Consider the following 16,551-nt stretch of genomic DNA (forward strand, 5'->3'; position numbering starts at 1 on the left):
AAAATAAAGTGAACAGAGTAGCAAAAAATTATATAACATAAATATTGAACTAACAAATTTTGAAGGACTTAGGAACTCCAATCCAATATCAAAGTCTTTCAAGGTCATCTTATCCTACCCACTCATTTTCTGAGTGAAGAAACTGAGCCCAAGAGTTCTAAGTGACTTAAACATTTTAAGTGCACACAGCAGGAGTTAAGTTGATAACTGAGTTCTTTTTGGATAAACATTGTAGATACATAAGCTTGATACAGGATTAAATTAATGAGAGATATGATATAACCCTTTAAATGAGCATGATTGCAAAATTATACAAAGTTGCATGTCTATTTTTTTCTTTTTCTTTTTTTTACCCAAGACAAGAGACAGTTTGTTGGAGATGAGATAGTGTCAACAGAGATCCCAGAGATAAAACCCTTATTGCTTATCTAAGCCTCTTTGGGGTGGAGGGAGACTTTATTCACACTGCTAGGCCTCTCCCCTGGTGCCAGCATGTTTTCTCCACCCATAGCCACCTGATCTGTCCTGGGGAAGTGTGTACGGAATACTCTGCTACCCTTCATCATGTACAAAAAATGACTCTATTGACCCAACAGCAGCAGGGCATGAGATGTGTGGTTTCTCCAGTCACTTAGTAGACTGGTACTACTATACTCCACAATCTTGTCAGATCCCCTTTCATCTAAAGTCAAGAGTGGCAAGGTGGCTGGTTGGAATGGGTGGGCCAAGTACACGTGCCCACTTAAGGATTGGTCTGGCTTCATTAGAACACTATTCTAGCTCTCCCTCCAGCTAGCTGGTTCAGAGGAATTGCCCTGAAATAATACAGTATCCACACTGGTCTTCCCCCTCGCAGTGTAATGGGAGCTCTGATGTCACCAGTGGGGAATTTGGGAACTTTGGGAGTTGAGAAACCCTGCACCTGGGGCCAACACATTCCCTGACCTCCTTTTCTCTGGCACTCTGCCTCCTGACTCTTCCCTTCCCGCTCCATGGTTATCACTTCCCTTACTCCCCACCTCAGGCAGCAGCACATTCCCTCCCATCACCTTTCTGGACCTATCTCTCTATCTCCATCAGTCTAGTCCAGTACCCATCTCCACCGTGGGGGGTCAAGCTCTGGTAGTCCCTACTCCGTAGGGCCATAGTGCCAGGTGCCCACGTTGGTGCTTGATGCCCCGGAGCTGCCCCCAAAGACCTTGCCACACTCTGCATGTTTGTAGGGTTTCTCACCTGTGTGAGTACGCCAATGCTTCTCCAGGTCTGAACTTCGAGGGAATTCTTTCCCACAGTATCTACAGGTATGAGTCTGCTTGTGCCAGGCGGTCTGCCTCGAGGCCGGGGAATGGGGGCTGCTGGGCCAGGAGGGTTGTGGGGCCGAAGGAGGGCTGATGGGGTGGGGGAAGCGGTTGACGCTGGGCTGGCCCACTCACCACGGTGGGTGCACAGATGCTTAACACGGGCTGAGCTGTCAGCAAAGCCTGTCCCACGCTCAGGACACAGGTAGGGCTTTTCACTTGTGTGCACACTTAGTGCTTTACCAGGTCTGAAAGTTGGCTGTCCCGCTCCCTGGACACTTGTGAGGCTTGTTCACTGCTGGAGGGGGAGGCTCTCCAACCTGGGGGCCCTCGGGCTCTGACTGTAGACCAGGGAGGCCAAAAGGACCCTCCCCAGGATGGGGAGGACTTGGTGGGTCAAATGGGGGACTAGGACCGTGAGGAATTGGTGGAGGACTTGAGCTTGGGGGTGGGCTGGGGTTGCGAAGAGCCAAAGGGTATCCATGAACCCCAAAGGCCTGTGGTTCCGGGTGGGTGAGGCGATGTTCCAAAAGCATAGAGAGGAAGCTAAATGTTCTGCCACACTCAGGACAGCCATGGGTCCCCTCACCACTGTGTGTGCAAAGGTGCATGACACGTGCTGAGCTATGGGCAAAACCCTTGTCACACTCGGCACACAGGTAGGGCTTGTCACCTGTGTGCACACTCAAGTGCTTTATAAGGTCTGGTCCACAGGCAAACTGCTTTCCACACACGTCACAGCCAAATAGTTTTGGCCCCAAGTGGCTGCGTTGGTGGCTCAGGAGTTCCCCAACCTGTGCAACTCAACACAAAGCTCTTCCTATACTCAGAACACATTTGGGGCTTCTCCCTGGGTCCAGCTGTTGAACCTTCTGGGATGGAGGAAGCAGCCCAGGCCACTCGCTGGGATGCAACTGTGCGTGGAGGCCATTCACCTCTGTGCATCCGCTGGTGCTTAATACGAGCTGAATTCTCCCCAAAGCCCTTGCCACAGACAGCACATTTGTATAGCTTCTCACCTGTGTGTGTGTGATGATGTTTCACCAGGTCCGAGTTCTGCCAAAAGCTCTTGCCACATTCACCACAAAGGGTGTGTTGCTCTCCAGCAGGAATTTGAGGTCTAGGAGTCCCGGAAGGGCCTGGGCTGGTGGGCGGGGCCGGTATGGCGTTTCACCACTGTGTGTTCGCTGGTGTTCGATGAGTGCTGAGCTGCCTCCAAAAACCTTACCACGTACCCCAGTCTTGTAGGGCTTCTCCTCCGAATGTGTGCGCTGGTGTTTCACCAGGTGTGACATCTGCCGGAAGCTTTTTCCCACATTCACAGCACTCGGGAGCTCTATTCCCAGGTTGGGAACTCGAGAACGGAGTTTCCCATGGCATGCACTTGCCCACGTGTCTTCCCAGGTCCCATCCGGTTCTAATTTGATGGCGCTATCTCCGTCATCCCGGCCCGAAGCCATATCTAGAGCTTCCTTGAAACCCAGGCCAGATACCTGTTGGGGGTCATCCTCAAAATCCAGAACATTGTACTGGGGGGGGGGATCTTCGTCATTCTCACTTCCCATACCTTCCACCTATTCTGGTGCTTTTGAGGAGCTCCCTGCCCTCTAAGCCTTGAAAATCTGGGTCCCATGGCTCAGAACCTTGCTCCATCCCAAGGAGGATATCCTTGGTGTGGCCTCTGGGCGCTCGCTCCCTTGCGTCCTCCTTCAGACCCCGAAGATCCCACCTTCTCGCTTCCCCCCTGCCCCGCCCCAAGTGGTTGTTCCTCCTTTGGGTCCTCGCCTCCAACTTGAGGAGGATCTAGCAAGAGTCAGAGAACTGGCCTCCCTGATGGACCCAGGGGCCTGGAGGTCCTGTATGTCTTGTTGTCTGTAGTATGTCTTGTAGTATGTCTTGAAACACATACTAAATCTAAGCTTTGAATGTCTCTCATAAGGTTCTGAAAAATGTAAATTTTTTAAATGTATGTTCATTTGAATTCAGTTGAAATTGTAAACTACAGAAATACACACTGTTCAATGGGATTTGCCAGACCCTTTCTTCTTGTTGGTTAATTTCTCATCATGCCCTAAAACTCACTGAACTGGTAACCATATGAAACCCCATTTGAAGTCAATCTGTAACAAATCCATCTTTATAATTAATGTGGTCTAAGGTATAAAGGTACAGGAAAACATTAGGTGAAAAGATCTAACAGCACCTCATCCCTTTCAGCTTCTGTCTTGGGGCTTTTATCTATTTAGTGCAATTTCATTCACCATAACTATATGGCCCCAGATGTACCATACTACACATCCTGACAATCTCTCTGCTTTGAATCTGTACTCCTGCCCCCTTACTGCCCACTTGGTCTTTTCATTCCTACCCAGATGCTATGTTTTCCTGATTACTGAAAGTATATCAAATCTAATCAATTCTAGACTCACCATGATGTACTCTGGACATCTTCCTGCCATGTTTTTAATGCTTTTCCCCTTTCTTCCTCTTGCTCTGGTAATAAAAATCAAAATAACATGATCATTCCTGAAAAGTATATGGCGATCATTGTTCTATGACTCAACTCACAGTCTCAGCCTTCCTGTAACAACACAACCTCACTAGCCATACACACGCATGTGTATCTATTTATGTATGTACGTTTATATGCATATACACATTTATGTGGGGGGGGGGAAGAGAGAGAGAAAGAGAATAGGTAGAATTATAGATATTCTTCCCTTTTAGAATATATTTCTTGACGGCTGAGACTGTCTTTTTTTTCTGTATTTTTATCACTAGCATTTAGCACAGAATGCTTAAAAGTAAATTTTTTTTACTCCTATCTATTTTTCATATATAACATTATCCATAGGAGATTAGCTGCCTGGATTCAGAGTACACCTCAATAGTCTCAAATAGAAGAGCATATCTTCTGCCTTTTACCTACCACTCAGATTGTTGAGTCACTCTACCCTAGCAAATAGGTCAGTCCTGATTAGAAAGAAGAATCATGCCTTTGGGAAACAAAACTGAAGAAGGCAAACTGTTCACACTACTTGAAAAAAATACCTTATGCAAAAGGAAAGTTCTCTATCTGTACTTCAACTATTGTGACATCATTCTAGCTTAAAAGTTTCTAGAAAGTTACTCTGCTCAAAGAAATGGTTTATTCCTCATTTGTAAACCACCATCAACTTCCTACTATTGATACTTATTCTCCCATCACTGTCTAATGTGCTGTCATTCCATATTTATGATACAAAATGCACTCCTCATAATTATCCACTTTTCAGGAGGAATCATTAGAGCCACCACGAAAAAAAAATTTACCTTGATTACAAACATGCACAGTTTCCATGCTGCTAATATAAAATAAATGTCATGCATTTTTACCAGCGCCTCTTACCAAAAGGAGCAGATATTAAGGAGTCATTAAGAAAACCTGAATCCTGGATCATTATTCATTCACCAGTCAGAAAAAGCATCTGTGTGTTAGATGCTATTAACACATGCAGAATGCCAGATATAATGACCCCATTAAATCAGATTTGATGAATAGTTAATGAAGTCTGAATTTATGTTATTTCTGGAACTTCTGCTTATATTACTTCTAGATATGAGTCTAAGGCAAAAGAAATGCCTGCAGGCTTTGGCCAGCTTTTTCTACACAGTCCCTTTAATTCCAATTCTACTCACAAGATGGAAAAGTATAGCCACCACACAGAGCTCATGAAGGGTCCCTTGTTTCTCAGCCTTCTTAAACTGTAAGATAAACATGTACCCTAGAAGTTTCTCTCAGAGATAAAAGACTTAACTTAAAGTTCCTCCCAGGGTCCCTTCCAACTCTCTTCCATTATACTCATTCATTCAATGGCATACAGTCTCTGTCCAGTTTATTTTGCAATGGATGTGAAGGCATCCATTGTAATGCTTTTTTTCAAACTGCTATGTGAACTCTGCTTTGTTTATTCTTGGCAACACAATAACACATAAAGATTAAGTACTTTTTCCCTTGGATAGCAGAATAGGAAGCCAGGCTATGCATCATCATCTACTACTGATATCTGGAACTCTTTATTAAGTGAAAATGCTTCTAGGCTTTCAGCAATATTTTGTTGTCTGGGTACACTATCTAGCATTCAAAAATACCAGGAGGTCCAAATTTTGTGAGGTTATTCATGGATGCTTGTTTCATGTGTAGTCAGCGTGACTACATAATCAATACATGTTTCTTTTTCAGCTTGTGTATATCTGTGCTTTGGTATATATGTGCAGAAATCAAAGTGATCCTACTTTACACACAGTACAGTACTATAGAAGGTAAATAACAGGAAATGAATTAGGGGTGAGATCAAAGGCCTAGGGAGGTTATATGGTAAATGACAATACTACTGGATTTAGAGTCACAGAATCTGGATTCAATCCAATTTTTAACACTACCACCTCTGTTATTTTTCATGTCACTTAACATCTCTGGACCTTGATTTTCTCATCTGTATTAATAAAATAATAATAAGGATTTGTACAGTGATATAAAATTTAAAATGTATTTAATGTGTGTTAACTTATTTGATCTTCACAAAAATTCTACCAGTCAGTCAACTAGGATTTATCAAGTGCCTACTATGTGCCAGACACTGTCATAAGTGGTGAGGATATAAAGAAAGACAAAACAAACAAAAACAGTACTACTTTTCAAGCTCACAGTGTAATGAGCAAGATAACATGCAAACAACAGTATACAAACAAAATAGACACAGGATAAATTGGAGATAATCTCAAAGGGAAGGCACCAAATTTAAGGAGGATTGGGAAAGCCTTCTTGGAGAAGAGTGAACATAATAAGCAGAGACCTGAAAGAAGTCAGGGAAGCTAGGTGTGGATGAGGAGGGAGAGACTTCCACACATTAGAGGAAATCAATAAATATATCTGCAGTAGGAAGATAACGTATCATATGCCAGAAGCAAAAGAGAGATCAGTTTAATTTTATCACAGAATATATGGGGTAGAATACGTGGTGTGTTAGAATATCGAAAGTATGGGAAGATATAGATATAGGATATAGAAGGTATTAAAAATCAAGCAGAAGATTTTATATTTGAACCTGGAGGCAATAGGGAGCCACTAGAATTGATTAAATAAAGGCAAGACATGGTGAGAGTGCTTTAGGAAGATCAATTTGACATCTGAGTGGAGGGTAAATTGGAGAGGAGAGAGACTTGTGACAGGAAAGCCAACTTGCAGGTTATTACAATAGTCCAGATTTGAGGTGATGAGAGCCTGCACAGGCATGGTGTGAGTGACAGAGGTGAGAAGATGAATACAAAATATGTGTTTATGAAGGTAGAAATGACTGGACTTGGAAAAAGATTGGATATGTGGGGAGAGGGGAGAGAGATATTAAGAGAGAGTGAGAAGTCAAAGATGAAACCAAGGTTGCAAGCTGGTGTGATTGAAAGGGTCACCCTGTAATCTATAGTAATAGAGAACTTAGGAAAGTGGGAGGATTTGGGGGAAGACAGTGAATTAATTCTTGGATATGTTGAGTTTAAGACATCTATAGGATACCCAGCTTGAGATGTCCAATAGATGGTTGGAGATAAGACTAGAAATCAGAAGAAAACTTATTGCTGGACAAATTGATCTGAAAATCATGTATAGAGAGATATGCAGAAAATGAATTCATAAGAGGTGATAAGATAACCAAATGAAAAATATATAAATAGAGAAGATGGCCCAGAAAAGAGCCTGGTGACTCACATGGGTAGTACATGTAATGTTGATTAAGATTTAACAAAGAATACTGAGAATGAGTGGTAGGACTGGTAGGAGAACAATGAGGAGAGAGTACTGACATGAAATCTTAGAGAGAAAAGAATATGAAGAGGAAGATCAACTGTTTCAAAGGCTGCAGAGCTCAATCAATCAATAATCAGCAAACATGTATTAGGTATCTATGTGCTTGGCACTATGCTAAAGGCTGGAGATAGAAAAACAGGCAAAAGACAGCTCCTGCCCTCAAGGAGCTTACATAGAGAATGGGAACTAAGATAAAGTCTTTAGATTTGACAATTAAGAAGAAATCATTGGTAACTTTATATAGAGCAATTTAAGGTGAATGATGAAGCTGGAAGCCAGCCTGTGGAGAGTTAAGAAGACAGTAAGAGAAAAGGAAATGGAGACATCTATTTCAGATGGCCATTTCAAGAAGTTTAGGAACAAAAGATAAAAGTGATGGAGGATAATATCTAATAAAAAGAAGGTTTCAAATAAGTGTTTTTGAGGTTGAGGGCATATAGGAAAGTTTATAGGGAGTAGGAAAATAGCCAATAGAGGGAGATTGAAGAAGCCAACAGGGAGATTGAAGAATACTGAGAGGATAGGGGTGAGGGAGAGAGAGAAAGCACAATCTGCTTCAGAACAGAAGAAATAGAATCATGTGTGCCTATGGAGGTTTACCTTGACAAGGAGAAGGATCTTCCCTTCTCATTAGACTGGAGTTAAGGAGGAGAATGTAGCAAAAGGCTCTGAGTGATGTGGGATTAAAAAGAGGGGATAATAGGGAGCTCTTGGCTAATGGTCTCAACTGTTTTAAAGAAATATGAGGCAAGGTTCTCATCTGTCAATATGAATGAAGGAGGAGCTATTTGAAAGAAAAAAAGATCAATAACCAATGCCTTGAATGCTTTGCTCTGTATTGCCTAGCTAATCTTTTATCAGCTATAATTACAAAACCTTTGTGCAACCAAACTGTGATGAAATCCCTGTGCTAGTTAACCTCAGAAGTATAACTAAATAATTATAATGTGTGTACCTTAAGTATGTGACCATAATAGTCATACCTATATATTAATCTTTATATTAAAATATAAAATAAGAAAGTCCCATTAAGGGCTAATTGAGACATCAAAGGGCTAACTGAGACATCATGGAAAGTTACAAAGTTAGTATGTGACAAAGTAAAGATATAGTGACCTGCAAAATGCAATCTTGCATGAATCATCTTCTAGAGGACTTTGTTGTACCATACATGAATCAAGAGACTTATAAATAACTGTGAATTTTTTATCTTAGGGTGTCAGACCATACTGAGGGGATTGTTGATCCAATGATGTTTCTCTTAATAAAGTTGATTTCTTGCCCAGAGAGGCTTCCTAGTTTTTTGTTTGTTTGTTTCTTTTACAAATAGGGGATTTGAGAAGGGAAGAATAGCTGTGGAAAATCCACTAGGTTGAGTGAAACAGTGAATCAGTTAGGGAGTTTTAAAATAATTATAGTCCTTGATACAGCATGGACTCAGTTGAAATTATATAACATAAACTTTTACTGTTTACTGTAGTCAACCTGTTTTCATGATTTTTTTCTACCTTCATTCAGTAGCTGGTCAATAGAAGTGAAGGTAGCAGATGTTGGCAGTAATTAAAGGTTAACGCTTGGCAGGGCACGATTGGTGATATAACGGGACAAGGGACTTCTGAGAAGACTGTAACATTAAACTAGTTAACCAGCTGATCAAATGGGACAGGTATGAAAGACTAATGAGTACAAGGATGATAGCCTAATAAAAAGTGAGGGGCAGAGATATTTGTGGTTGTAAGTGAGAATGAAAAACAGGTTTCAGGGTTTTATAGTATAAAGAGAGGTGGAAAGATAGAGTGAGATCAAATAAAGGCAATTCAGATTTCATAAACCTAGAAGTAATGCATTTGTGAGTAATGGCAATATCAAAGGAACATACGTAGCCAAGGTGGGGTGAAGTAACAGATCATGGTAAATAAGGAAGTTGAGGCAGGGGGAGGTTAGGGTATTTGAAGTAATATTAGTATTTATACTGTCCCCTAGAAAAGAAGGAACACATTGGGGAGGAGACAAAGATAAGTACTGAACTCACTGAGGAACAGAAGATTACCCTAGAGTTTAGTTGAAAATACCCACAAGATTGTTTATTGGATTGAATGAACAACAAAGAGAAATTACTGGATGATGGTGATAGAGAGACATTAGAAGTAACAGTAAGGAACAAGGAGTATTCCAACTCCCACACCTTGACTAGTGATTTGAAAAGGAATGAGTGAAAATTCAAACATTGCTAATAAAGGGTGTCCTGAAAGACATTCCAGACAGCATAGTGAAAATAATGAGTCACATTAATTAAACATTGGTGGGAATAGTTTGAGTGAAATGTGAATGGTATGTGAAATGTATGGTCAGTGGGGAAACAAAAATGCTGTTTGAACAATGGTATCTGGGGGTTCACAATCACTGGGATAAGGAGGAAACAATAAGGTGAAACTATGTTAAACAGTGAAGAATGAGTTCAAGCAGGGTATCATCATACAGGGAGGTCCAATCTAGGGATGAAGTTATCCCACTTCATCAGAGTGGCATAAATGTAGCTGGAAAATGAGAATGTAGGAGGAGAGAACATTTGCTGTGAAATGTAGCTGGCCGTTAAAAAGTGCCTGGAATATGATGAATTGGCTGCCCTGGGAGACCAGAAAACATGACTAGATAGGCACGAATGGAGTCTAGGTGATTGGAAAGAATACTTGGAGCATGTTGAACAAAGGAGATCCTGATTATAGGTTCATAATTATATTACCTATATCATACTGTTTTAAATAAGAAAGATGAGGGAACTATATAAAATTCTATCAATTTTATCAGCAAAATGGAAAGCTAGTGAAAGATAGCAGTGTTAGGTAGAGCAATACAGTATCAATTTATTATGGCCTTGACAAGTGAAGATGGGATCTGAAGAATATAATAGTGAGTTAGTCAGAGACAAATTAGTTCTATTCAATAAAGAAGATTCAGTTGAGGTTAGTAGTAGATTCATTCAGTATGGTTCCAAGAATTGCTTCAACAATATTCAGTAGCTGAGGGGTAGGTCTAAAGAAAGATGATAATGGAGAGTGAAACAGAGTTGAAGATTACCAAGGAAGAGAAAAAGAACAAGGGTCAAAAGATTCAAGGGAAGAAGACAGTTCTATGTTTAATCGGTTAATTATGGTACCAGAATGTAAAATAGCATAGTTGAAATAGAACATGGTGATGGACTGGAAGAACAAATACTGAAGGGACCAAAAGTCATAGAGAACGAAGTGCAGGTTTCTAATTGAGCCACTTAAGAAATAGAAAGATAGAATGCTGTTAGAAGAGAAAGCAATTCTAGAGTTTATTATCTTAGAAAAGGATGATGATGGTGAAGTGTTAGGTGTTAGCATCCCTAATCCTGGTACAGAAGAAGTTATAGGAGTGAAGAAGCTTCTTTTGAACTGGGAGACTAGATTTATCAAAGGTCAACTACATTACATCTCTTCATCTTGTCCACAGGGATAACATTATCTATATTTTCAACTGCATTTCTGATACCGAGGTATGGTACATTTATATTGTTCCCAGGATTTACCAGTCTAGTAAAGCTGATAGAAAAAGAAAAAAAAAAGTAAGTGTAGTACAAACATACATATAGATGAAGCCATTTGAGCTCTTAGTTACCACTGCTTCTCTTTCTAAATTTTCATAAGCAGCCTTTTCATAATGAAATCTAGTATTTTGGCAGGAATCTAAATTATTCTCACTGACCTAGAACTTTTAGGCTCCACAAACTTTTCCCATTTTCTTTTAAACTGGTACAACATTTTCCCTTTTATAATCATCCTGCCTCATAACTTCCATTCACCAAAGTTTTTCAGATACCACTGAGAAGTATTCAAAAATTATATCTGGAATTTATGTAAATATTCTGAGAGACTATACATTTTAGGTAAACACATCACCTGCAACTAGGTCCTTTCTTACTTTCTTCACCCATATCATGTGTAAATTCATTAGGTCATTTCAGTCAAAATCTAGCCTGTTCTCACTACCTTATTTCAAAACCAGATAATTATAAAGTCCTTCTACAATATTTACTTTTATTTTAGACAAAGATCTAAATCTATGATTCTATGAGAAGAGATATCCACCATGATGTGGGGAGAAGAATCAAGTATGGTGGAATCTACAGAAAGGCCAAAGATGGTTGAAGGGGAAAAATAAGATTGAGGAAGAGAAAGAAAGAAGGAAAGAAAGAAAGAAAGAAAGAGAGAGAGAGAGAAAGAAAGAAAGAAAGAAAGAAAGAAAGAAAGAAAAAAGAAAGAAAGAAAAATAAAGAAAGAAGGAAGGAAGGAAGGAAGGAAGGAAGGAAGGAAGGAAAGAAAGAAGGAAAGAAGTAAAGAAATGAAGAAAGAAGGAAAGAAAGAAAGGAAGAAAGAAGGAAGGAAAGAAGGAAGGAAGAAACAAAGAAAGAGAGAAAAGGAAAGTAGGGTTAGGGAAGGAAGAAAGGGAGAAAAGAAAAGAAGGAAAACATGAAATTTGATTTTTTACCTACCCTAAACGACCAAAATTCAAGAAAAGTATATAAATACAACTACCAAGGAAAGAATAAATAATGAAATAAATTACCTTATAAATAATAGTATAAATTACCTCAGTACTAGTTACTATTAAAAAGAAAAATACTAACGTTAATTAAAACATAACAACAGAAGAACCATTTAGTGAGTGTTTGTTCTGTTTTGTTCTGTTTTTAGGCTTGTTAATATGCGTGGATTTAGGAACAATCCTAGAAATTGAACAATCTTAAAACATTTACTGATCACAATAGACATTCTTTGCTTCAAGAAAAAGGCAGTTATTCTAGGAGTAAGGTTAAATTGGTATAACATTATTTCTTATTAAGTGTTTGAGTTTTCATACATTGGGAGAATGTGACTTTGAATCATTAAACACCACAATAACCATAAATTGCAAAAGAACCAAAAAATGGAGAGGTGCATTGTCAGAGTAGGTTGTCACATATTACGACTAATGGCTTGCATGCTAATAGAATAATAGATATCATCTATTAATTGTACAATTAGAATACAAGATGGCCCACACAAGTAATAAGAATAAGACATAAAAGGTAAATAGCCTTGGCATTTAAGTAATATACACAAACTGTAAGATGACCTAGAAGAAGGTCTTCAAAGACATGGGTTAATATGTTCTTAATAAATTCTTATTAAATTAAAGTGAAATCCCCTTTAGATGACTTTATTAGAAGATTGGGATAAAATGGAACAAGATGAAGAGTTGTGTGAGGTGTATAATCTTTACCATTGGAAAGAATACCCATACAGATGAAAATAAAGATCCACTGAGCTATTATAGTGTAAGTAGGAGAACTGAATCTACTGAAGGATCAAGTTTTGACCCTGGTCACCTGGAAGCACTAAATCATAAAATACAATCATTCAAAAATTAAAACAAAATAAATGTCTCCCAAATAAAACAAGATAAACCCCCAAATAACCAAAACTTGAACTATGATGATACCTCTTTTTATGCAATACCAAAAAACTAGATAGGCAATTGGACTATCAATCATCTAGACATTTCCCATTCTACACATTGTTGTGGGTTTTTTTTTCCAACTTTGTCTTTTATCTTGCTCACTACCAAATAAAACATTTATCATCGCCAGAATTTCCAATTCCTTAACACCACCACGCTCACCACCACACAACTACCAATTTGCATGTGACAAAAGTCCCTTCCTGACTGTACGTGATACCCTATCATCCTAGAATGCATCATCAGATACATTATACTTTAACACAATCCTTACTTATGAAGTTTCTTGAAACTTTAAACTCACTGCCATGGCCACCAGGCTAATATCCAATACTGAAACACCATTGCCATCTATTTTTTTTTTTTTTGGTTAGGCAATGGGGTTAAGTGACTTGCCCAGGGTCACACAGCTATTAAGCATTATGTGTCTGAGGCCGCATTTGAACTCAGGTCCTCCTGAATACAGGGCCGGTGCTCTATCCACTGCACCACCTAGCTGCCCCTTGTGATCTACTTTGAACATTTCTGCTGCTAGGACACAGAATATTATTGGAGAAAGTCAAAGAAATGTGTAGGTGTGACACATTATATCATGATATTCATATTTAATAAGCTTAGAATTTTTTTAAAATCATGTTTACTCTTGAGCACACTATTCAATTATTATTCTAAATCTTCTCTACCCTTCCTTACAGCACAAATATATACTGTTGGGTCAAATTGAGTAATACCACTAAACACATGCACTAGCCTTATTTCTCTTGCTATTCTAATTTATACTATAGAGACATTCTAAAATAATAATCTTTAAGCAAATATTCTGATCAATTAATTCTTGTGATTAAAGAACTTAAATAGTTCGTGGTTAGTTAAGGAACAATGTCCAAACACCTTAGTGAAGAATTAAAGACTTTCCAGTATTTAGCTTCAAACTAATTTTTTTTCTAGATTCATTCTCCTCAATTTCCCTTCATGTAACTATTCTTTGGCCACGGAAACTATGTTCTCTGTCCTAAATTTACCCTTTACTTGGTGTATTAGGATACTTTGGGAGATAAAATATGGAAGTACGTCTCACATTAAAAGATATAAGAATGGATTGAAGTGTTCAGGTTTTCCTGGTTATGACTGTATTCTTTGCACATGGTAAAAAAATGTTCATTAAATTATACATATATATGTATATATAATGCTAATATAATATACAATGCTCATAGTACATTGTGACATAATAGCAACACTCACTGTCCTGACAAGTTGTCTGACACCTTGATAGGCATGTCCTGAACATACCAGTTATGGAAAGTATGTTTATCCTTTTTTGATCTGCACAAAACATATCTGCTTGTACAACAAACATTGTTATAATGAATCACCAATCTATAGTTATTCAACTAATCACTCATTCATAACATCATCTTTTAATAACAGGTGAAATATCCCTACTATTGTCATACAATTTTTAAAAGGTGACTTAAATTTCTACCTTAATTTGCATACATAAAAATAATTGAAGCAAAAATATGGAATGTATATGTGCCATAGTTATCTCACCCGTCATGTTCTCTGAATATGGTTGGCACTTTATGAATTATAGAAAACAAAGAGCATTGTACTCCATCAGAAAATATGGATTCAAATTCCAGCTCTTCTGTCACACCTGAAGGAGCTTGGATGAATCATTTCTACTCTTTAGGCTGTTATCTCCTTATCTTTAAAATAAAATTAGATAAAATGATATTTAAGGTCCCTTACAACTCTAAATTGATGATTCTATAAAAAATGATGATGCTTATAGAATCTAATTTTTATAATCAGTAGCTCAATATTTTCCCCTTTAGGGAAAGGCTTCATAAGAGAAGTGACTCCTGAACTCAGATTTGAAAGAAAATGAGGATTCAGGAAAGCTTAGACGTAGGAGAAAGTAAATACCAGTCATGTGAGATGGTTTATGCAAATACATGGTAGCTAGAGAAAATGAATGGTCACATTCATAAAACTGCTAGCAATTCAATTTGATTGTTATGTACTGTGTCTGAAAGAGAACAATACAAAATAAAGCAGAGGGGCAGAATAGAGTTAGACTATATAGTGCTTTGGTTTAAGTATGGAGTAGATATGGAATACCTACTATGTGCAAAAAATATGCTATATATTATAGATATAAATACAGAAACGAAAAAAAAAACAATCCTTGGTCTCAAAGAACTCATGTTATCCCTGAGATGGCTAGGTAGGGCAGTGGATAGAACACTGGTCCTAGATTCATGGATACTTGAGTACAAATTTGTCCTCAGACATTTACTAGATATATGAAGCTGAACAAGTCACTTCTTAAGCTCTGCCTGCCTTACTTTCCTTAACTGTTGTTTAATTCTTACTTTCCTTTACTTGCCTGCTCATGAGGTTGCTGTGAGAATCAAATGAGATAATATTTGTAAAGTGCTTAGCACAGCAAATGACTAATAGTAGATGCTTAATAAATGCTTATCTCACCCTGATATCTTCCCATCAGATTAAAAAAAAAAGAACACATATTATACTCTTTTCAACCAACATTTACTTGTCTGTTGAAACAAGAATATACGTGTGTGTGAAGCTAGACAAAAATGAAATAGTCCCTACATTCCAAGAACTTAATTTTTTTTTTTGAGATACAACATGTAAATATAGAGGTACATGTAATTCATATAGAAAGTTGTTTCAAGAAGGACAGAGCACCAATAGCTAAAGTTATCAACAAAGGCCTCAGGTAGAAGGGGACACCTAAGCTGTGTTTTGACATGATCTAGATAAGCAATACAAGATAGTTAGGGGAAGAAAGTTAACAACATCAGGCATCAGGAAAAGCTTCATATAGGAGATGGCACATGAGCTATGGCTACAGACAGGTGATGAGTTGTACATGACCTAGAGTTGGGAGTGATGAAAAGGAAATGAATATCAACTTGGTCAAGTGAGAGGAGAAAATTTAAATGACTTTGATATTACCTATCTGGTGCTTGCTGCAACTAGGTGGCTCAGTGGATACAGTGCTGAGCCTGGAGTTAGAAAGAACTGAGTTCTAATCTGACCCCAGGCACTTACTAATTGTGTAACCCTGGGCAAGTAATTTAACCTCTCTTTGTCTTATTCCACTGGAGAAGGAAAGGGCAAATCACTCTAGTATCTTTTCCATGAGAACCTCATGGACAATACTGGCAAGCTGTGGTCTGTGGGATCCTGAAGGGTTAGATACAACCAAATGACTGAACAACAAATCTGGTGCTAAGCTATTACAGTGTGAATCCCAGTGTTTGCCATGGATTTGCACACTCAGACTCTATTAGTTATCATTTTTGTCACTGTTTCCATTTCAGAATCAACTTCTGGACATTGCCTTCCACAAGTCCTCTTCTTTATTGTTGCTTTTGGCTTGATTCTGACTTCTTAACATCCAGGAATTCCCCAGTCACAAAGTATTGCCAACATCTCACAACCATGGATCTCAAAACAGGAAATTGTCTAAATAGCACCACAAATATCATTCAGGCATGAACCTGAAAAGAGATGTGTCCAATTTGCAACACAAAGATAGCTCAGGCCTGGATTTTTAAAAGAACATGGGTGTGGAGAGTGGGGGAGAGGAGAATATCTAGGACTCTAAACTGATCCTATTCAGTTTTGAGGAATTTGGTCCTGGGGATTTCAACACTTATCCTGGCAGTTTGTATGTTTCCCAACTGAGCTGAAGTAATAGGTAAAAGTCACAAACTCTATGCTTTTCAGTGAGAAATCTATCCCTCAGCTCTACCTCTCCCTGTGTGGTAGTGCTGATTTGTTTTCAAATGCTATGGGGATTTCTGGATTTACTCAATCAGAAATTGGCTCTTAACCCTAGTTTACTGA

The 16,551-nt window shown here is 38.6% G+C and overlaps 1 pseudogene; it reads right to left on the bottom strand.

Annotated features, from left to right (window-relative positions):
- Positions 1–1,076: 1,076 nt before the first annotated feature.
- Positions 1,077–2,951, bottom strand: LOC114037022 (annotated as a pseudogene).
- Positions 2,952–16,551: the final 13,600 nt, after the last annotated feature.

Source organism: Vombatus ursinus, unplaced genomic scaffold, assembly GCF_900497805.2.
Source record: "Vombatus ursinus unplaced genomic scaffold, bare-nosed wombat genome assembly UNPS02000582.1, whole genome shotgun sequence".
In the NCBI taxonomy this organism is placed as follows: domain Eukaryota; kingdom Metazoa; phylum Chordata; class Mammalia; order Diprotodontia; family Vombatidae; genus Vombatus; species Vombatus ursinus.